The 22,884-nt window shown below is 49.1% G+C and overlaps 1 long non-coding RNA gene across 2 annotated transcripts in view; it reads left to right on the forward strand.

Annotated features, from left to right (window-relative positions):
* The window catches only part of LOC119397931 (uncharacterized), a 452,016-nt gene that overhangs the window by 105,883 nt on the left and 323,249 nt on the right, over positions 1-22,884 (forward strand). The window lies entirely within an intron of this gene.

The raw sequence follows: 22,884 nt of genomic DNA on the forward strand, positions 1-22,884 counted from the left end.
TTGCCAGAATTATCAAGATTCAGGTCACTGTATAATGACTTCACTGATACCGCGCACTCGCCCATCAGCTTTTGGGCAGCTGTCGAGACTGCCGGCACCAGCTTCTGCTTCAGATAGCTCTGCCACGTTTTGGAATGAAGGCCGTGGTGCGATATATTCATACCAGGGAAAATATCGTTCATCGCCGTTTGCAGATTCCCAGTGCTGACCATTGCACGAGCGGCGAGAAGGTTCACAACGAAGGGAGTCACAGTCTTGCCATTTTTCACGCGTGGGGAGCTCCACTCGGAAAAAATCATCGCTGCACTTCTCAAAAATGCCGACAATCTTGACGGCAAGGCCGTATTCTTGTTCCCCTGTGTCAAAAGTCATGGAGTCGGCACACAGAGTGCACTTTATGCGCGAGAGAAGAGCGCTTAGCGTTTCTCCACTGACAATAAAGAAGCGAGACTCCATCTCCGCCGGCCCGTCCGCACCGTCGTCGACGCTCGCAGACATGTCCAATTTGCTCTTCGTTGCCGATGTTCGTGCAAGTTGTTCGAGTTTCTCCCCCGCTTGTTTCTTCTGTTGGAGCAATTCCGCTGGCGGAACCATCCTTGTGTCGTGCCGAACGGTGCTCCGCTGATTACAATCGGCAGGCGACGTCGTTAGGCCTAGCCCGCTCTCGCGAGGTCCGCTGACGTCCACCTCAGAGCCGTCGCGGCCTTCGCTTGAGGCTGCCGGCGAGTGGTCGTCGCTTGGTTCTTCAGCAGGATCGGGGTGCTTTTCGAAGTTGTAATGCGCTCGCTTTCTTTTCTTGCCAAACTGATATCGCGTGGCGAGCTTTCGATAATCAGACATAGCTGCATGCAAGCTTTTTGGAATATGGCGTCGCGCTATGCTTCTCGAGCGCGTCCGCGGACTGCAGCAGACGACATCAGCCGCCTGCACCAATCGCAGGGCTCCATTTAGTCACGTGCATAGAATGGGCGAATGGAGTCGCGCGCTGGGACTTTTTTACGGCGCGGTATTACTACCCAGCAAACAGGCAGACAAATGAAATTGTGGCGGGAATTTGAAGAAAAGCAGTTCTTTCCAACGCTACCAATATGGCCGCGACAGCATGCGTGGTTCAGCAGCAACGTGGCTTGAAAAAAGTCCCTTTCTTGCGCTTCTTTGACTCAAAGTATAGCTCGCGGTGGTTATATAAACTGGCATTGCGCCTAAATATTTATCGAAAACTCGGGGAAACTATCAGAACACGTGGTAGTGTTTGTATTTTATGAAAATGCCACTTTCAAAAAACCGATCTTTTCGTGATCTTATGGTCTCAAAGACCCGTGTCCCCCCTTAAACATTCCGTTCAGCTCTGTGGTGCTGTGTGAGCGGAGAAAAAGGGTCCAATGTATAGAACCAACTTTTGTTCTGAACAACCATATGAACCCACCAGAAAATTAAACCGAGGCAAGTGGAGGGAGTAAAGGGAGTATATGTTATCTTTTAATTTAAGTGTAGTACATACGGAATAATCGAACTTTAAAGCGGCTGATACAGCAGCTTGCCGCCAGCCATTCCCCCAGTAAGATATTCTTATACTTATGATTAACACCGAGTCGCCAGGGCAGCGAATGTCAACGTTCATATAGTCCGCCAGCGGCAATTATATCGTGAAATTTACTACAGGGATCTAGAATAGTGCTAAATGCTCTTAGAAAGCATTGAAAGCTCTCTCCAAGGAGATGATTCATTAACAAAGGAAGAGATGCTGCTGTAGGGAATGCTTAGAGAGGGCATGCATTGAGGTACCCTAAAAGGCTGCGAGGAACAGGCGATACACTGCATGCACAGCCCTCTCAGCAGATGCAGTCCACTCAGCAGATGTGAATATACATGCCCAGAACTCAAATTCATAGGCAAGAATTATATCTGCACTTCTAATGCACCTCAGCAGCAAGCTCAGATTAAAATAACCTGACTGTAGTGCTTAGGAGACAGTTTGCCTTGAGCTACGCCACTACCCATAGAGTCTCCTAAAATTAACATAACGGAACACACCGCCCTTTGGGGACATGCATGACAAACGCAAAGGGAAGGCAAAGCCACTAACAATATGGATAGAAGACTTAAACTAGCTTAGGAGCTTAGGAGTAGCTGACGGTGAGGGTACCGGAATCTTGCAAGAATGCTAATATCATCTTAAGCCATAAGAAATGGGACGTCAAGGACTTGAAAAATTACAGGCCGATCAGCTTATTGGCCGCTGTCTACAAGCTGTTTACAAAGATAGTACCTAATAGAATCAAGACAATATTAGAATTCAATCAACCAAAGGACCAAGCAGGATTTCGTACAGGCTAGTCGACAATAGATCACATTCACACTATGGATCCGGTGATACGAGAAATCCGCGGAATATAACCAACCCTTATATTGGCACGCGTGTTAGTACGGTACGATCCGGCTATCTTCGCCACATGCTGTCGTTTATGTGAATGCCTCGGTTTTAGGGTGACGGCCCATTTGTGCGATAAGCGGTGCACAAGCAAATAAGCACTGCGCAGCCGCCGATGTCAAGCTGAGTGGGCGAGGAGGGCCTGCGAGCGTTCTTCTTGCTTTGTGTCGGACTGAGTCAGCCAGTTGTTGTTGGGCGGCTTTCGCTTTCGGCTGGCTATCCGCGGCCGTGTGAGGCCCAGTTGAGTTTTCCTTTCGTGTGAGCACAAGTTCGCTCAATAAAGAAGTTCCTTCAGTTTCTTTTACGTTGTTACTGCCTGCTTGACTGCGTTCTGTTTCTACTACGTGACATTTCTGGTGGAGGTGCTTATGCTCCCAAGAACACCCCCACGAAGGAGCCGTAGCAACTCGAACCCCTTTCCAACCACCGACGATGACCCCAGCACAGTGGCGGGCAGTGAAGAACTCCGAAGGAGCCGCCGAGTGCAGCACTTGCCGCCAGAATTCGGGCCCCTGCCCGCTCCGGTACGCCATGCAACCACAGCAACGACCAGCCCCATGGCTAACACGTCAACCAGCCAAGTCATCCTTCACCAACCGCGGCAACCACCAATATTTCTGGAAACCGCCTCTGAAGACCCGGATGAGTGGCTCGAATAATTTGAACAACTGGTCCGACGCCAAGAAGCTGCTCAACGTGTACTTCGCATTGGACGAGTCTGTAAGGACGTGGTACCAAAATCACGAAATGGCCCTCACCTCATGGATGGTGTTCCGAACGAAAATCACCCAAACTTTCGCGAATACCATTCGCAAAAAACGTGCCGAACTCCTGCTTGAGACAAGGATAGAACGGCCGACCGAGAGCGTTACAGTTTACGCTGAAGAAATGAAAGGTCTCTTTCGCCGCGTCAATCCAGAGATGCCCGAGGACAAGCAAGTCCGTCATCTCATGCGAGGCGTGAAAGAACTTTTAGATGCGAAGTATCTTAAAGGGCCCCTCACCAGGCCACAGAGCAAACTTCAGTTAGACGCTGGATGTTGTTGTGTGCCGAATGAAGAGCAGTATGCCGCAAGAATTTTTCAAATCGGTTCACTACGAGCTGAGAAAAACAATAATTTGTAGCGGCGCGAAACCACGACGCGAGGAGGCGAGATTCAAACCCTTGCCACTCGCCCCGTGTAGCCTTCGCAAGCCAAATCCCTTCCCTCCCCTCTTCACTTGATACATACGCATGAACACGTCATGCGCATGCATGGTCACGTGCGCATGACGTGCCCGAGCCAGCCCGAGCACGCGAGCGGCGTTGCACGGCCGCTACCTTTGTTTTTATGTAGCGGCCGTGGGCGTTTTGTCGGCGTTCTCTGTGATGTACTGCCTGTTTCTGCGGGAAGAGCATGAAAGTTGAGACATTTGTACGGGCACGAGAGTGGCGGTATCATGAGCCAGTGCCGTATTAACGTTTACTTGGACGCGGTAGAATAAATGAGCATAATGAGTGCTCGAACGCGCCAGAACATTACTTTCGTTTCCAGGGCTGGCGTCTGCTCGATGCGCTAACCGCGGGGGCACGAACGCATGGGAAAGGGAGGCACATTGGCCCCGCATCTAGCTGCAATTCACGAAAAAAAAATGAAAAAGACGCACAAATTCCCTTTGTGTGTCTCATTATTTCTCTCAAGTTTTATTAATCTGTTGAAGCAACAAATTACACAAACTACACATGTCGTGTCAAATAATTATCGCAGTGTCACGTGCTACTGTTGGCGACGTCAGAGCACAGTCGTCTACGTAGAGGAGCGACGTCACAGCACTACCATCTACCAGGCCCGTAACTAGGGGGGGGGGGTTGAGGGGGTTCTGACCCCCCCCGAAATTTTTTTGATGCTTTAACTTTTCGGGTGATACTAAAATATTTACACGCCTTCACAGCGACCCCCAGCTGCCAAAGTTACACTGCAACTTTCCTGGCATTGCTTCCCTCTTCTTCCTTTCTTCAAACCTACCAGAACACCTCAGCGCTCCCTCCCCCACACGCGCACGTGCCCTATTTGTACAGCTTTGCACTTCGCCCTCGCGTTCCTTCGAGTCTTTTCTTTTTCGTCTTTCACCCCGTAGCAGCTCCTTTATTGATTCCAGATGCTTTCCTTGTGCATTGCCGCTGGAGAAGTTATCCGTCTGTGCGGACCGCACGTGTCGGCTTTGGGTTTCTACGAAAAGCGCGTCTCCTTCTGTGAAAGTAAACAGTTCGACAGCAACGGCAACACCAACACGACGTGCGCAAATTTGCCAGGGAACGAAACCCCTAAGCGGAAAAACTCAGCGGCGCATTCCGAGGACGCAGGCTGCAGGGTAAACTTTTCTCAAACTGTAGTCTTCGCCACCGAAACGAATCATCGAAGATGACATCTACTGAAAGACTGGCATATCCGAGCAACTTCGAACAACCTTAACCACACGCAAGGAAATCTACCTCTTCTGTACACACAAGGTATATGCGCCTCCCTACAAAGCACACAAAGCGAGGATACAGCCGGCACACAATCCGGCACCAGCGGTCAACTTTCACAGGAGAGAAAAAACGCCGCCAAGCTGGGCTGCGCGCGGGAGTACAGAGGCTGACGTCACAGCCTACAAAGTGCATTTTTGGGGGGTCACGGCTATTTAATTAGCGCAGCCCAGAGAGAATTATGCAGGCGCCCAGGGAGCCGTCTGTGAAAAGGTGACTTTTTCACAGGAACGGAGCAACACCTGCTTTCTGGACTGTACCACGGGAGTGCAAATGTCTCGGCAGTGCATTCTTGGGGGGTTCACGTATATTAAGGGGAGTATGGAGTGCCCATGGAGTCTTCTGTGAAAAGGTCTTTAAGTAGCGTTAATCCAGTTTGCTGCAGCGGGAGTACAATAATGGTCCTGCATGCACACCAGCTGTAGCGGCGTTCAGAAAACACATGCGCCACGCGGGAGCCGGCGCGTTCATCACACTTCTACATTCTAGCCACTGTAAAGTGGATAAGAGAGGAAGAAAACATCGCCCGCCGTTCACGCCAGGCAGTCGAAGCAGTCGCAAACGTCTTTTTGGAGCCACTGGCCACTTCTGTGTGCGTGCACAGGATTGCGGCAGCAAAATGAAAAGACACTCTGCAACAACGAAGCAAAGGAGTCTTGCGTCTTACTTCAAGAAAGTTCGAACCGATGAAGCGGACGGAGAAGAACCGCCTCCTTCGAAGGATAAAACTTCGCCCTCCGCAGCACTGGTGGAAAGCCAAGCGCGTCGGAACTTCTGTAGCGACTCAGGAGAATGCACCGGTTTATGTGAATCACCTGAGAACGAACACAAGCAGGACACCCATGCGCCGCCGGAAAATGATGGTGGCCGCAGTGCAACTCCAAGTGACCTTTGTTCTACAGTCAACGCTGGGCAAAGTGACGCCTTTACCACTGGGCAATGCTCAAGGAAGGTGAGTGGCATGGCACCTACACATTCTGGTTCGCCTCCCCTCTGTGCGACGAGTGCGAATATTTTGGACTTGGGACTGTTTGTCTCGAAAAGCAATAATGTAAATGATCCAGAGACGACGGAGAAGCTGCTGCTCAATCCGTGGACCCCTCCGGCTAACTATGATTATCCAGCCACAGGGAAAAGGAATCTGAAGTTCCAACCTCACTGGGTAGATCGTTACCCATGGCTTGTTTATTCAGAGAAGCTTCAAGGAGCATTATGCAAATATTGCGTAGTCTTCGCAAGCGAGTGTGCAGGAAAAGGGGAGCACCAGCGCTTGGGCTGTTTTATAACTAAGGAGTTCACCAATTACAAGAAAGCCATGGACGCCTTTAAGAGCCACGCATCCAGCAGTTATCACGCCATGTCAACAACGCTATCGGAGAACTTTTTAGCAGTCCGGTCCCGCTCACAGCATGACATCTTAACACAACTTGACCACGGTCTTAAAAAGCAGGCGGAAGAAAACCGCAAGAACTTGCTGCCAATAATAGAAACAATCCTTTTCTGTGGCAGGCAAGAAGTACCGCTTCGCGGCACAGACGACTCTGGTCCGATAAATATGTCTGAAGTGCTGCCATTGAAAAATGATGGAAATTTCCGCGCACTGCTTAGGATGAGAGCAAAATGTGGAGATGCCGCCTTGAGAGCTCACATGGAAACATCTCCGGCGAATGCGCTGTACACGAGCCCAAAAATTCAAAATGAGTTGATCACCCTCTGTGGTAAAATCATACAAAGAAAGATAGTTGAAAACGTCAACTCAGGTTCGTGTTTTTCAGTTCTAGCTGACGAGGCCACTGATATATCTCGCACCGCCCACATTTCCCTATGTGTAAGGTACGTTGGACACGACACGTCGGGAGTGCCCATACTTAAAGAAGATTTTGTAGATTTCGTTCCCGTGTACGATCTCACTGGCAAGGCGCTGGCGAGCACAATCCTGAACAGCCTTAGAGGTCATGGCTTTGACCTGAACCTACTTTGCGGGCAAGGATACGACGGCGCGGCATCAATGAGCGGCCACCTTAACGGTGTTCAAGCCTTCATTCGTCAAACAGCGCCCAAAGCGTTGTACGTGCATTGTAGCGCCCACTCGTTGAACCTTGCTCTGCTTCACGCATGCAAACTCCCCAGCATCTGCAACTGTTTGGGAACTGTATCCTCAACTTGTACGTTTGTGAGAGCTTCGCCACAGAGGACGAACCAACTGCGAGACAAAGTAGAAGATTTAACACAAGAAAAAAGAAAATCAGTTCTCTCCTTTTGCCAAACAAGGTGGGTAGAGAGTCACGATGCACTTCAGCGTTTCCTTGAACTGTACGTGCCTATTGTACAATTCCTCGAATATTTGGAAGAAGAGGCCGCGTCATCTGATACTTCATCAAAAGCTTCTCAACTGCTCAATGCCATTACGAAGCCCGAGTTTGTCGTTTCGCTTCAGATCTGTAGCGACCTCTTCTCTTTGACACTGCCACTTTGCAAGTTTCTTCAAAAAATTGACTGTGACTTGGCTCAAGCGTGCGATCACGTAAAGAATGTTATAGACGTTCTTTCCACAAAAAGGGCTAGTGCGGAAACGGAATTTAATAAGATTTTTCTGAAGTCGCTCTCTTTGCTGAAGATCACAAATGTTGAGATGGCCCTACCACGCATCACTGGAAGGCAGATGCAAAGAAGCAACGTACCTTCTGCTACTCCCGAAGAGTACTACCGGAGGAATGTGTATTTGCCTTTGCTGGCTGACTTCGAAAATCAATTAAGAGACCGGTTCGATGCCCATAAGAAGGTCGTGGTTGGCCTTAACATGCTGCTGCCGAAATTCTGCGCATCGGCTAGCCTTTCTGATATTGATGATGCAGTGCAGTTTTACCTTGGCGACATTCCTTCCGCTAATGTCATCGAAGCAGAGTTCACACTGTGGGTGAACAAATGCTGCCAGATCGAAGAAAAGAATCGCCCAGCTTGTGCTTTACAGGCCTTAGAGATGTGCAACCGCGACTTTTTTCCGAACATCCACAGCCTACTTTCTATCCTGGCGACTTTACCCGTGTCGACGTCGACCCCGGAACGGACTTTTTCCACACTGAGAAGGCTGAAGAGCTACCTTCGAAATCATATGAACAACGACAGATTGACCGGACTAGCACTGCTCAGCATCCATCGAGAACTTCAAGTGACCCCAGAACAAGTCCTCACAGAATTTTGCAAGTTGCCGAGAAGGAAAAACTTCCTCGTTTAAACTTCCCTCTATGTTTCAAGAGTCGATTAAAAGCTAAACCCAGCTAGCCCAAGCTTCAACCCTTCTATTCTTTCGCAATTACGAGGAAACTATCCAGCAAGCAGAATGTGCGAACGGTAACAAGAAGATCGGAATGTCGGGCGACTTGTTTGTTTGCTTGCATACATACTGTCACGGACTGCCATTTTTGCGACCCGGCGTAACGGCAAATTAACGGGCGCCGCACTCCCCCGCTGACCGGTGGAACCGTTCGCTCATGAAAAGACTGGTCTTTAGTGCAGGGAAGTACTGAATGGGGTGTTCTTCTTCAAACGTTAGCCGATGTTTGATCCTTTGTACCTACGGCGGCGTCGGCAGGGTCGTCAAAGGCCGCGATGCACCCCGAACCAGCTGTAGACTGCAAGACGCACCGGCTGAAACCAAGGAAACTGACCATTCCCACGGGCAAAACTGCTTGTGGACAAGCCGTATGAGAGAAACCCAACAGGTTGTCACTCTCGCTCAGTTGAGGACCCTCTCCTAATTAAAAAGGGACGCGGTCAATATATTTTTAGGGTGGAGTTTCTAACAATGAAACGTGCATGATTGGACCCATGTAGAGGTCTCTTTTCCCCCAGGACGAGAATGAGGGGACACGGAGGTCGATTTAAGCGCAGGATTTCGCCTTGCTAAGCAGTCTAGTTGCTGACCAACATGGTGTAGAAGGAGATCAAGAAGTATCCCTTAAGTGGTTGTGGCTCCGTATCGGCTGGCCACCTAAACTTAGCCATTCGTCTAGCTGTGACGCGAAATTAACGTCTGTAACGTAGGCATCGGTACTTGAATCTCGAGTAAGTTCAACCTGCCCGAGATCGGCTTCAAGCACTAGCCTACCGGAAACACCAGCGCTGCAACACCGCCGACATCGCAGTTGTGCCAGAACTCTCTCTGACTTCTTGCATCCGATCGTCGTGGACTCGAAGCTGCCGGTCATCACAGGTATCCCTTCACCTGCTTATACCTTCGGACTTTCTCATCTGTAGTTTTATTGTTGGTTAGTTTTGTGTAGTTTGTAATACTTCTCTCTTGTAAGCTGATTTATGATTTATATGTATTTTGTTAGTTGGTATTAAGTGTTGTACTAGATTCCTCGTGCTGCAATATCACTAGAGTTTTGTTTTTCCCCACACACGTCTCTGATCTCTTCACTGTCTCTGCTTACGTACGGAACGACCTAACCTGCTGCCATTCCCGTCGCCGACTTCGCGCTGGCGACGCTAGAGTGGCAGCTTGTAACACATACATACCGTTTTTGTACCGTGGTTACATTGTGTTACTTCATCAGGAGCCGTTGGTCGCGGTGTCCCCGGCTTTGGTGGTGCTATTGTCCAAACTTATTTCTTGCTTTAACCAGAATTTGAGGTTGACATACCAATTTCTTTATTTGGGTACAAATAATTGAAAAGTACCATCGAATTATTACAAGTAAGCGATGTACTTGATTTATTCACAAAAATAAGCCAGTATAAATCTTAAAAAATGGCAGCCGTTCTACACGCAAACCCCCCCCCGAAAAAAATTCCTGGGTACGGCCCTGCCATCTACGTAAGGCCATTTTCTCATGTACGTCATCCCCTCATTCTCTAAAGCGCGCGCCCGCGAGAGCAAGGGCAAGCAGCGTTCACCTTGAAATTTGACCCATTTCCGCGGCGCGTAGCGTTGCAAATTTTGGCAGACGTGATCATGAACGCTCAGTGTATGCATTGCGCTCGTTAGCTCAAAATTGTCAAACCTGGTGAGGGGCCCTTTAAGGTCGAGCTCAATCCGTTGGTGGTGTGCGGCGTGACCACCCTTACTGCGCATGCGCATACCCTCTCCACACACCTCTTCACTCCCCCTCACCATTCCCCCTGTCATCTACCCCTCTCCCCTTTCCCATCTTTACTCACCCTCTCCCACTCCACTTTCCCTCTCCACTTACCCTCTCCCCTCCCCTTTCCATTCTTCCTCTGTAACGCGGGCTAGACATGCCGAAATTCTCTCCTGCACAACGCCGCGATGAGCTCGAGCGCATGCGCGTCCCCTCCCCTTCTCTCTCCTCTCCTACGCTGCCCCCCTCTCGCCCGCCTGTCGACCGCGTTCCCCGCTCGCCCTGTGAGAATTAACGGCCAGGCTAAGTGGAAGATACGACACGCGTAGCGTCCCTCTTCGCGTTCCACGACGCGAGGTCGGTAGCATGCCCAACGAACGCCAACAGAACGCGATCGTGCAAGTGCTCCGGATTCGCATCGCCTCACGGTCCCCTTTAGCGGGAGATGGTGCAATTTTTTTGCAGGCCTCGTGCGAAACCCGCCAACCACCATCGAGGAGTTCATCAGTGAGGCGGCAGCGATTGAGAGGGCGCTCACTATTCCAGGGCGACAGTACGACCGCCGCCTAGAAGCTGTCCAAACCGCAGACACAGACTTGAACAGCATATATAGAACTAGCCTTCGACAGCTCATCCGCACAATTGTTCGCGAGGAACTACAGAAGCTTTGCCCTACAGTAGAACCACAAATTTCCACTCTGTCCGACGTCATCCGAGCAGAGCTACAACATGCTCTTGCATCAACTCAACGGGAGCCACAAGCATCACAGCCGGAACGTCTGACACCCGAAGTGATGACCTATGCCGCTGCACTACGCAGCCAAACACATCCGACCAGCTCGCCATGGGAACCCTACAAGCCCCCGGCCCGCCCTCAACAATACTGGCCGCCGCAACGCCGCAGCAGTACATGCCGGCGTCTCTACCGCAGCCACCTTTTCGCCAGCGCATGCTCCCGCCTACTGTGCCACGGAAAACCGACGTGTGGCGCACACCAGACCACAGACCGCTCTCCTTCCACTGCGGTGAAGCTGGGCACCTTCTCCGAGAATGCCCCTACCACAGTTTATGCCTTCGTGGATTCTCCATTGATGCCCGACGCCCCAACGCAGGCGAAAGACCTCAAGACATAGAGCAGTACCTCCGAGACACGCAAGAAGCGACCCCTGGACGCTCGAGGTCCCCTTCACCGTATAGACAACGCTCCCCTTCGCCACACCCAAGATACGCTAACGCGGAGCAAAGGTCGCCCAGCCATCGTAGGAGAAACTGAGGGCAGCAACGTCCGTAGGTGACGCCGCTTCACAGCAAAACTCAAGAGACCCTCCAACGACGACCCCAAGACAGGATACAAAAACTGAAGCTCAAATCACTGTTCCGCAAGACACGACAGCGCAGCGCGAGACGCCGAGTGTTCACCTTAATCATGCATCGCCGCCGCTTAAGTGCAGCTAGCACCCGACGTAGCCGTGATCGTACGAGGCGACACACCACGCAGTTGATGGCCGAACAACGACGAACCTGGACGCCGAGCGCTGACTTCCACGTGATCATCGACCGACGTCCAGTTACCGCCCTCGTGGCCACCGGAGCTGATTATTCAGTAATGAGCGCACAATTTGTAGCGCAGCTCAAGAAAGTGACAACAACTTGCTACGGCCCGCAAATTTGTACAGCGGGAGGCCATCTCATAACGCCGTTAGGAAGGTGTACAGCGCGGGTGACTATCCGTGGTAATATTTACCCGGCCATCTTCGTGATCCTGCAGCAGTGCTCTCGAGACGTTATCCTCGGTATGGACTTCCTCAGCGAGAACGACGCGGTAATCAACTTGCAATCTCGGTCTGTGACCCTGTCTACGGAGCGATCATCATCAGCGGAGGAAGACCAACCGTATGCCACGCTTGCCATCATTGATGAGCAGGTCACCATCCCACCTCATGCCAGCATCTTCGTCTCCGTGACAGCGGACAAAAGCTCAAGTAGAGAAGCTCTCGTCGAAACAAACACGCCGCTCCTGCTGAGCCGTCAAGTAGCCGCCGCAAGTGGGATGGTTAACCTTTGTCAAGGCCGTACAGAAGTGCTCATAACCAATTTCAGCTCGGAGCGCAGGTACCTTACCAAGGGCATGGCGGTCGCATTCTTGCAAGATGTCGTGGAAGCAAGCTATTCATTCGCATTATCGGAACATCGGCAAACACCGGTGAAGGACGATGACATTAAATTCGACGTCAACCCCGCCTTTCCGCAACAAAGACAAGAGGAGGTACGCGGCCTTCTTCACCAATACGCCGAATGCGTTTCAAAGTCTACGAAAGTCCAGCAAACACCGCTTGCGAAACATCGCATAATCACGGACGAATCGGCACGCCCCATCCACAGGGGCCCGTACCGCGTTTCAGCCCGAGAACGTGATGCAATCAAGGAACAAGTCGAAGAAATGCTTCGTGATGGTATCGTCCAGCCGTCTAGAAGTCCATAGTCATCCGCCGTCGTGCTCATCAAGAAGAGAGACTGCACGCTATGGTTTTGCGTCGATTATCGACTCCCCAATCGCGCCACAAAAAAAGACGTCTACCCGCTCCTGAGAATCGACGATACGCTGGATAGTCTGAGCTGCGCGAAGTATTTTTCTTCGATGGACATGAGGAGTGGCTACTCGCAAATCGAGGTCGACGAAAGAGACCGTGAGAAAACTGCTTTCATCACACCGGATGGGCTCTTCGAAATTAAGGTCATGCCATTCGCACTTTGTTCCGCGCCGGCAACAATCCATCGTGTAATGGACACCGTGATTGCAGGCCTGAAATGGCAAACATGTCTCGTCTACCTGGACGACGTGGTCGTCTTCGCGCCGACCTTCGATGAGCACCTTCAGAGGCTCCAAACTGTGCTCGAAGCGAATAAGTGTTCAGGACTGACCTTGAATCCTAAGAAGTGCCACTTCACGTACGACAAGCTCTTGTTCCTCGGTCACGTAATTAATCATCACGGCGTGCTCCCGGACCCCGAGAAGACTGCCGCCGCTGCAAAGTTCCCGCGGCCCACAGAAAAGAAAGCCGTTCGCAGGTTTCTGGGCCTGTGCGCGTACTACAGGCGTTTTGTGAGGATCTTTTCACACTTAGCCGAGCCTCTCATACGCCTCAATAGACCAGACACGTAATTCACGTGGGGCGAGCCTGAGGAAAATGCGTTCAGGGAACTTCAACGACGTCTGCAGACGCCGCCCATTCTTGGCCACTTCCACGAGAATGCAGACACAGAAATAAATATGGACGCAAGCGGTGTAGGACTAGGCGCCGTTCTCGTTCAGAAAAAAAGTGGCTTCGAACGTGTTATCGCCTACGCCAGCAGGACACTATCTAATGCTGAAAGGAACTATTCGACGACCGAAAAGGAGTGGCTTGGCGTCGTTTGGGCATTAACTTAATTTCGCCCATACGTGTATGGCAAGCCATTCAGAGTTGTGACCGACCATCATGCACTTTGCTGGCTGGCCAACCCGAAAGACCCTTCTGGCCGCCTAGCCCACTGGAGTCTACGCCTGCAGGAGTACGACGTCACCGTCGTTTATAAATCAGGGCGGAAACATTGTGATGCCGAGTGCCTGTCGAGAGCACCCATTGACCCACCTCCGGCGAATACAGACGACGATGATGCTTTCCTTGGGCTTACAAGAGCCAGCACCATTGCACAGGACCAACGCGACGATCCAGACCTACGTCACGTCATCGAATACCTGGACGGCAAGAATGACTCGCCGCCACAGTTATTCAGGCGGGCTCATTCATCGCTATGTCTCCAAAACAACGTTCTCGTTAAAAGTTTTTCGCCGAATAGATCAACGTACCTCCTCGTCGTGCCGACAAGCCTGCGAGAAGAAATCCTAGACGCGGCGCACGATGCACCTACAGCAGGACATCTTGGCTTTATGCGTACTTTGAAAAGAACACAAGAAAAATATTACTGGCCACGTCTGAAGAACGATGTCGCGCACTACGTGAAAACCTGCCGAGACTGTCAGCGTAGGAAAACTCCACCGAAAAGGCCGACCGGATTTCTTCAACCCATTGATCAACCATCCAGACCCTTCCAGCAAGTAGGCATGGACCTGCCTGGCCCCTTTCCGACTTCGAATTCCGGGAACAAGTGGATAGTGGTAGCGACCGATTATCTGACACGGTTTGCCGAAACAAAAGCACTGCAGTAGGGGTGTGCCCTCGAAGTGGCCAGATTTTTTCTTGAGAACATCCTTCTCAGACATGGCGCACCCGAGATCCTAATTACCGATCGGGGCACGGTGTTTACGGCGCAGCTGATGCAGCAGATTCTGCACTTCAGCCACACCAGCCATCGCCGAAACACCGCTTATCACCCCCAAACTAATGGCCTCACGGAACGTTTGAACAGGACGCTCGCCGATTTGCTCTCAATGTATGTAGACGTCGAGCACAAGACCTACGACGAAATTCTGCCACACGTAACATTCGCGTAGAATACGGCACACCAGGAGACAAGGCGGATGACTCCCTTCGAGCTTGTCTACGGCTGACAAGTTACCACCATGCTCGATGCCATGCTGCCTCACGTTGACGACAACGATGTTGACATGGACGTTGCTGGATTTCTTCAACGCGCCGAAGAGGCCCGTAAGCTGGCCCGCATTCACATCAAGCGACAACAACACATCGACGCCCGTCATTACAACCGAAAACATCGCCACCAGCAGTACGCGCCTGGTGACCGTGTAATGGTATGGACACACATCCGCCACCGTGGTATGAGAAGCTGTTTCGGCGCTACTTTGAAACCTACAAGTCACTCGACAACTGAGTTCACTTGTGTACGAGGTTGTCCCTGACGGAATGAAACAACTTCAAGGACGTCGAACGCGTCCGGAAACAGTCCACGTCATACGCCTCAAGAGGTTCTACGACCGTTAACTGCCTGAAGATTTTTTTAAATGCGAAGCATTTCTTAGCGAACTTCTGCGAGTTTGAGCGTATCTATCTATCTATCTATCTATCTATCTAGCCGCCTACGACTTTGTGCTCTCCTGGCCGTTTTGTTAATTGGATGTATACCAAAATTGGTATGGAATAACATGACCGTATTACGAACATAAATGACAGGTCATAACATGAAAATCATGACATGCATGTCATGAACAGCATGATTTACTTTCCACGGCCTTGGGGCTCTTGCGGCCATTCCGTTAATTTCATATATACCAAAACTGGTATGACGTGACAAGAGTTCATGGCGAACATAATGACAGGTCCTAACGTGCAAATCATGACACGCATGTCATGTGCGGCATGATTTACATGACACGATCTCGGGGCGCTCGCGGCCGTTTAAATGAATGGATATATACGAAAACTGGTATGACGAGACATTTCGACATGACAAACATAACTGACACGTGGTAACATGAAAATCATGACACACGTGTCATGCACGTCATGATTTTCATGCCACGCTCATGACGCACTCGCGGCCGTTTCGGTAGGTTGATATACACCAAAATTGGTATCGCGCGATGTGACTGTATGAAGAACATGAACAACAGGTGGTAACATGAAAACCATGACACGCATGTCATGTATGTCGTGATTTACATGCCACGCTCATGGTGCATTTGCGGCCGTTTCGCGGGCTTGATATACACCAAAATTGGTATTGCGCGACGCGACTGTATGACAAACGTAAATTAGAGGTGGTAACATGAAAATCATGACATGCGCGTCATGTACGATATGATTTACATGGCACGCTCATGGTGCGCTCGCGGCCGTTTCACTAGATTGATATGCACCAAAATTGGTATTGCGCGATGTGACTGTATCAAGAACAAAAATAACAGGTGGTAACATGAAAACCATGACATGCATGCCATGATTTACATGCCACGCTCATGGTGCATTCGCGGACGTTTCGAGGGCTTGATATACACCAAAATTGGTATTGCGCGACGCGATTGTATGACAAACGTAGATTAGAGGTGTAACACTAAAATCATGACACGCGTGTCATGCACGACATAATTTACATGCCACGCTCATGAGGCACTCGCGGCCGTTTCTCTAGGTTGATATACACCAAATATGGTATTGCCCGATGTGACTGTATCAAGAACATGAATAACAGGTGGTAACATGAAAACCATGACATGCATGTCATGATTTACATGCCACACTCATGGTGCATTCGCGGACGTTTCGCGGGCCTGATATACACCAAAATTGGTATTGCGCGACGCGATTGTATGACGAACGTAGATTAGAGGTGTAACACTAAAATCATGACACGCGTGTCATGCACGACATAATTTACATGCCACGCTCATGAGGCACTCGCGGCCGTTTCGCTAGGTTGATATACACAAAAATTGGTATTGCGCGATGTCACTGTATAAAGAACAAAAATAACAGGTGGTAACATGAAAACCATGACATGCATGTCATGATTTACATGCCACGCTCATGGTGCATTCGCGGACGTTTCGAGGGCTTGATATACACCAAAATTGGTATTGCGTGACGCGATTGTATGACGAACGTAGATTAGAGGTGTAACACTAAAATCATGACACGCGTGTCATGCACGACATAATTTACATGCCACGCTCATGAGGCACTCGCGGCCGTTTCGCTAGGTTGATATACACTAAAATTGGTATTGCGCGATGTGACTGTATGAAGAACAAAAATAACAGGTGGTAACATGAAAACCCTGACATGCATGTCATGATTTACATGCCACACTCATGGTGCATTCGCGGACGTTTCGAGGGCTTGATATACACCAAAATTGGTATTGCGCGACGCGATTGTATGACGAACGTAGATTAGAGGTGTAACACGAAAATCATGACACGCGATTCATGCACGACATAATTTACATGCCACGCTCATGAGGCACTCGCGGCCGTTTCGCTAGGTTGATATACACAAAAATTGGTATTGCGCGATGTCACTGTATAAAGAACAAAAATAACAGGTGGTAACATGAAAACCATGACATGCATGTCATGATTTACATGCCACGCTCATGGTGCATTCGCGGACGTTTCGCGGGCTTGATATACACCAAAATTGGTATTGCGTGACGCGATTGTATGACGAACGTAGATTAGAGGTGTAACACTAAAATCATGACACGCGTGTCATGCACGACATAATTTACATGCCACGCTCATGAGGCACTCGCGGCCGTTTCGCTAGGTTGATATACACAAAAATTGGTATTGCGCGATGTGACTGTATGAAGAACAAAAATAACTGGTGGTAACATGAAAACCCTGACATGCATGTCATGATTTACATGCCACACTCATGGTGCATTCGCGGACGTTTCGAGGGCTTGATATACACCAAAATTGGTATTGCGTGACGCGATTGTATGACGAACGTAGATTAGAGGTGTAACACTAAAATCATGACACGCGTGTCATGCACGACATAATTTACATGCCACGCTCATGAGGCACTCGCGGCCGTTTCGCTAGGTTGATATACACAAAAATTGGTATTGCGCGATGTCACTGTATAAAGAACAAAAATAACAGGTGGTAACATGAAAACCATGACATGCATGTCATGATTTACATGCCACGCTCATGGTGCATTCGCGGACGTTTCGCGGGCTTGATATACACCAAAATTGGTATTGCGTGACGCGATTGTATGACGAACGTAAATTAGAGGTGTAACACGAAAATCATGACACGCGTGTCATGCACGACATAATTTACATGCCACGCTCATGAGGCACTCGCGGCCGTTTCGCTAGGCTGATATACACCAAAATTGGTATTGCGCGATGTGACTGTATCAAGAACATGAATAACAGGTGGTAACATGAAAACCATGACATGCATGTCATGATTTACATGCTACGCTCATGGTGGATTCGCGGACGTTTCACTAGCTTGATATACGCCAAAATTGGTATTGCGTGACGCGCCTGTATGAGGTACGTAAATGAGAGGTGGTAACATGAAAATCGTGACAGGCAAGTCATGTGCGACATGATTTACATGCCACGCTCATGATGCGCTCGCGGCCGTTTCGTTCGCTTGATATACACCAAAATTGGTATTGCGTGACGCGAATGTATGACGAACATAAATGACAGGTGGAAACATGAAAACCATGACATGCATGTCATGTATGGCATGATTTACATGCCACGCTCATGGTGGACTCGCGGCCATTTCGCTCGTTTGATATACACCAAAATTGGTATTGTGCGATGCGACTGTATGACGAACATAAATGACAGGTCCTAACATGCGAATTATGTTATGCATGTCATGTACAGTATGATTTACATGACACTGTTATGGTGCGCTTCCGGCCGTTTAGACAACTGGATATATACCAAAATTGGTATGGCATGACAGGAGTGCGTGATGAGCATAAATGACTGGTCATGCACTGCATATACCACAATATACGTTTCATTAGCATAGTATATACCACATTGTGCATGCCCGCGTGCATGGAAAACATGCCATATATGGTGAACTAGATGCCATGGCATGAATGATTTCGTTTGGCTCGAAAATAAACAAAGCGATGTATGCAGCTCTTTGCTGGCTGCTTCGCATTACATCGATTCTCACAGTGCGTGGGATCTGCCGGATTTTTTTTTCTCTTGGTAACCATCTTAGTCGCCTTCCATTTTTTTTCTCCAACATCGGGACGATGTTCCTTCACGGGAAGGCAGTGACACGCGTGCTAGTACGGTACGAACCGGCTATCTTCGCCACATGCTGTCGTTTATGTATTAATAGCGAATGCCTCGGTTTTAGGGTAAAGGCCCGTTTGTGCGGTAAACGGTGCACAAGCAAATAAGCACTGCGCAGCCGCCGATGTCAAGCTGAGTGGGCGAGGAGGGCCTGCGAGCGTTCTTCTTGTTTTGTCTCTGACTGAGTCAGCCAGTTGTTGTTGGGCGGCGTTTGCTTTCGGCTGGCTATCCGCGTCCGTGTTAGGCCCAGTTGAGTTTGCCGTTTGTGTGAGCACAAGTTCGCTCAATAAAGAAGTTCCTTCAGTTTCTTTTACGTTGTTACTGCCTGCTTGACTGCGTTCTGTTTCTACTACGTGACAATATATAGCCTTCATAGATTACGAGAAGGCATTCTAATCGGTCAAGATATCAGTAGTAATGCAGGAACTACAGAATCAGGGCGTCAACGAGCCATATATAAACATACTGGAAGAAATCTACAGCGGCTCCACAGCTACGATAGCCTTCCATAAAGAAAGCAACAAAATCTGCTTACAGGAGGTTTACAGGGCCCTAGTTTGGGAAAAGTTAGGGATACGAGTTAATGGAGAATACCTTAGTAACCTCCGATTCGCTGGCGACATTGCATTGATTAGTTAACTCGGGAGAAGAACTGCAACTCATGATTACTGAATTGGACAAGGAAAGCGGAATGGTATGCTGAAAACCAGGGGCGTAGCCAAGGGGGGGTTGGGGGGCTTCAAACCTCCCCCCGAAATTTTTCAGTTGTGCTTGCGTAAGGCACTTGTGTAAGGCACTTGTGTAAGGCACTAAGACACCATCTCCCCAATGCCCTTCACAGCGTGCTTACAGGAGGTTTTCAGGGCCCTAGACTGGGAAGGATTAGAGATACGAGTTAATGGAGAATACCTCAGTAACCTGCGATTCGCTGATAATAATACATTGATGAGTAACTCAGGAGAAGAATTGCAATTCATGATCAGTGAATTGGACAAGGAACGCAGAACGGTAGGTCTGAAAATTAATATGCCGAAAACTCGAAACTAAGGGAATGTGCAACAGTCTTGGAAGAGAACTACGCTTTGCGATAGGTAGCGAGGCACTGGAATTTGCAAAGGAATTAGGGGTGTGCGAATATTCGAAAGTATCGTATATTCGTCGAACATTACGTTCGAAGTATTCGTATTCGATTCGAAAATCTTGTATTCGAAAAGTTTCGAATATTCGATAACCTCGAATATTCGAATATGCGATTCGATTATCATGCATAAAATAACTCGTCTTGCGCATTTCTGCTGCGTTCGTATAGCTAAAAACGTTGCCGAGAGGAGCGATACAGATCCTAAGTACACGGAGGCACGATATCTGCCTGCGACGAGCGCCCCAATACGTATAATTTATTGCTGGTGCATCTCTGACGTGCAGCGCTGTTGGCGATCATGTAATCGTACATTTTCAATATTATGCCGCCGTAACGTGCCGCACTACCACTCGTTCACTATGCGGGACCACTTCTGAAGAAAGACAGTGACCCATGTGACTGGTGGCGGACTGTAGGCACCTTCAGATACCACAGTCTGGCAAAGCTTTGCCCCATGTAACTCCCTATACCAGCCACTTCTGCTCCAAGAGAGCGTGCCTTTTCAGTGGCAGTGGGGGGGGGGAGGGGGTGTCTCTGTTAGAAGGGAGCGCCTCCTGCCTGATCATGTGGAGCAACTCATTTTTCTTCATGACAACATCTAGTCAGAACTTTCATTGTGCCGAGATATTTGCTTGTGTTGTGATGTGCATTGTGCTAGCCTGGACATTGTGTTCTGGAGACAGCAGTGTATGTTGTGTTGCCAGTCAGGCTGGTAATGTTTCTTTTTTCCAAATAGCTACATGTTAAATAAAATATTGTTACTGTGGAGGCATTTTTCCTTTGATATTCGATATTCGTTTCGATATTCGAAGGTGGATATTCGTATTCGATTCGTATTCGAAAAATTTGATATTCGCACACCCCCAAAATGAATACGTCTACTTGGAGCCGAACCATGAGACTGAAGGAAGTAGGAAAATAAGAATGAGATTGAGCACATTCGGCAAGCACTCTCATATCATGAATAGTAGTTTACCACTATCACTCAAGAGCAAGGAATATAACAGCTGTGTCTTACCGGTACTCACCTACGGAGAAGAAACCTGGGGGCTTACAAAGAGAGTTCAACTGCAACTGAGGACGACGCAGCGAGCAATGGAAAGGAAAATTATAGGTGTAACCTTAAGGGACAAGAACAGAGCACAGTGGGTCAGGGACCAAACCAAACGGGTGTCAAGGGCATCTTAGTCGAAATGTAGAAGAAGAAATGGAGATGGGCAGGGCATGTAGCGCGTAGGCAAGATAACCACTGGTCATTAGGGGTAACTGACTGGATTCCAAGAGAAGACAAACGCGCGAGGGAGAGACAGAACGTTAGGCGGACAGATGAGATTAAGAAGTTTGCGGGTATAACCTGGCAGCAGAGAGCACGGGACCGGATTGAATGGCAGAACATGAGACAGGCCTTTGCCCTGCAGTGGGCATAGCCAGGCTGATGACGACGACGTGGCTAGCAGACGACGCAGGGAGCAATCCCCACTACGCGCGCTTCAGCCAGTAGCCGCCGGGCGGCGACTCCACTCGACCTCACGGCCAGAATGTTAACAATCTGGGTCACAGTTGGTCCTTTCGCAGTTACCCCAAAAAGGGATGAATGGCTGTGGCAAACCGTTTACTGCGCTAAAGGAGCAACCTCGATACCCCTCTTCCTCCTTTACTTCTTGGAGTGCACACGAACACGTCGATTTACGTTGGAACAGTAATGTAATCGTATGATGCCACTTCGGCGCAGCTTCTGCAGTAGCAAAAAGCCCACTTCAGAGCAGCAAGTGAACCTTTTTGAGAAGACAAGGGCACAGGCTCAAGCTTGTTGCAAATCCAAGGCAGTACACTTACAGCGCGAGAGCACAACGACAGGTAAGAAACCAATACATTGCTCTGATGTGTCGCCTTCTTTCATGTCGTTGTGCCCTCGCGCTGTAAGTCGACCACTTAGGAACAGTTCGCAGTCACACAATTTCGAACAAAGCTATTCAAGTTTCTATACCGAAGCAATGGCGTCATAATGAATGAAATACACATATGTGCACATGCATGTATCTGTATTTACAATATCCCAGAAAATGAGATAAGCTTGAGACTTTTCATTTCCTGCAAACAGCCCTAAGTTTTTTTATGTCAATGCCCTCAGGCCGCTGAACATTTCTTCCCAATACAGCACAGATTTGTTCTTTATTGGTGCTTTCCCTGGTGTTTCAATTACAGTACCACACGTGGAAAGTGTGTCAGTTTGTCATGCATTCTTTTTACTATCGAACAGAACTGTTCTGATGACGTTTGCATTGTAAGTACAAAGAGCCAGGCTTTCGAGTTGTGTGGTGAAGTATCTGCTGCCGCGCTTTGTGAATAGAATTACTATGAGGCTCCCGTTTTCTGGGCAGTAAATAGGAGACAATGTTTAATAATTAAGTTGTAGTTTCGTCCAAATTCCACAATGTGCTTGACACAATTTGCGTAAATAGAAGCCTTCGTAGTTTTAACAAGTTCTTTTGCATGAACTTCTCACACATTAGACAAGGAGGACTAGTATCAGCCAACTGTGACACCGAGCATTCTCAACAAAATCCCGCAGGTCCATGCAGCGAGTCGAACTGTGAATAAATCGTGACCGTAGCATAGTATGAGGCTTAAACATCTTTAGTGAACTTTTCCGTGAGTAAGAGAACGAATAGTAATACTTTTTTAACAAAAATACGAAAAATTCTTGAAAACGGGGTGTCGCTGCAGCCAATGTTTTGGCAAGCAGCCGGAGCCTTGACGAAAACAAAACCGCTTGTCTAGTACACTCTAGTCCGGAAGTCATCACAGTGTTTCCGCGTAAGGTTACTTTACTTCCGCGTGCTTACAAGCGCCATCTCTGATGCTCGACAGCAACAGCGGACGGCCTCGAAGATGCCCCACGGTTACAGTACACTCTACCACGGTTGCTATGCGCCGGATGCTATGTGGAGAGAGTGATGCTCCC

The sequence above is a fragment of the Rhipicephalus sanguineus genome, chromosome 6 (genome assembly GCF_013339695.2).
Source record: "Rhipicephalus sanguineus isolate Rsan-2018 chromosome 6, BIME_Rsan_1.4, whole genome shotgun sequence".
NCBI lineage: Eukaryota > Metazoa > Arthropoda > Arachnida > Ixodida > Ixodidae > Rhipicephalus > Rhipicephalus sanguineus.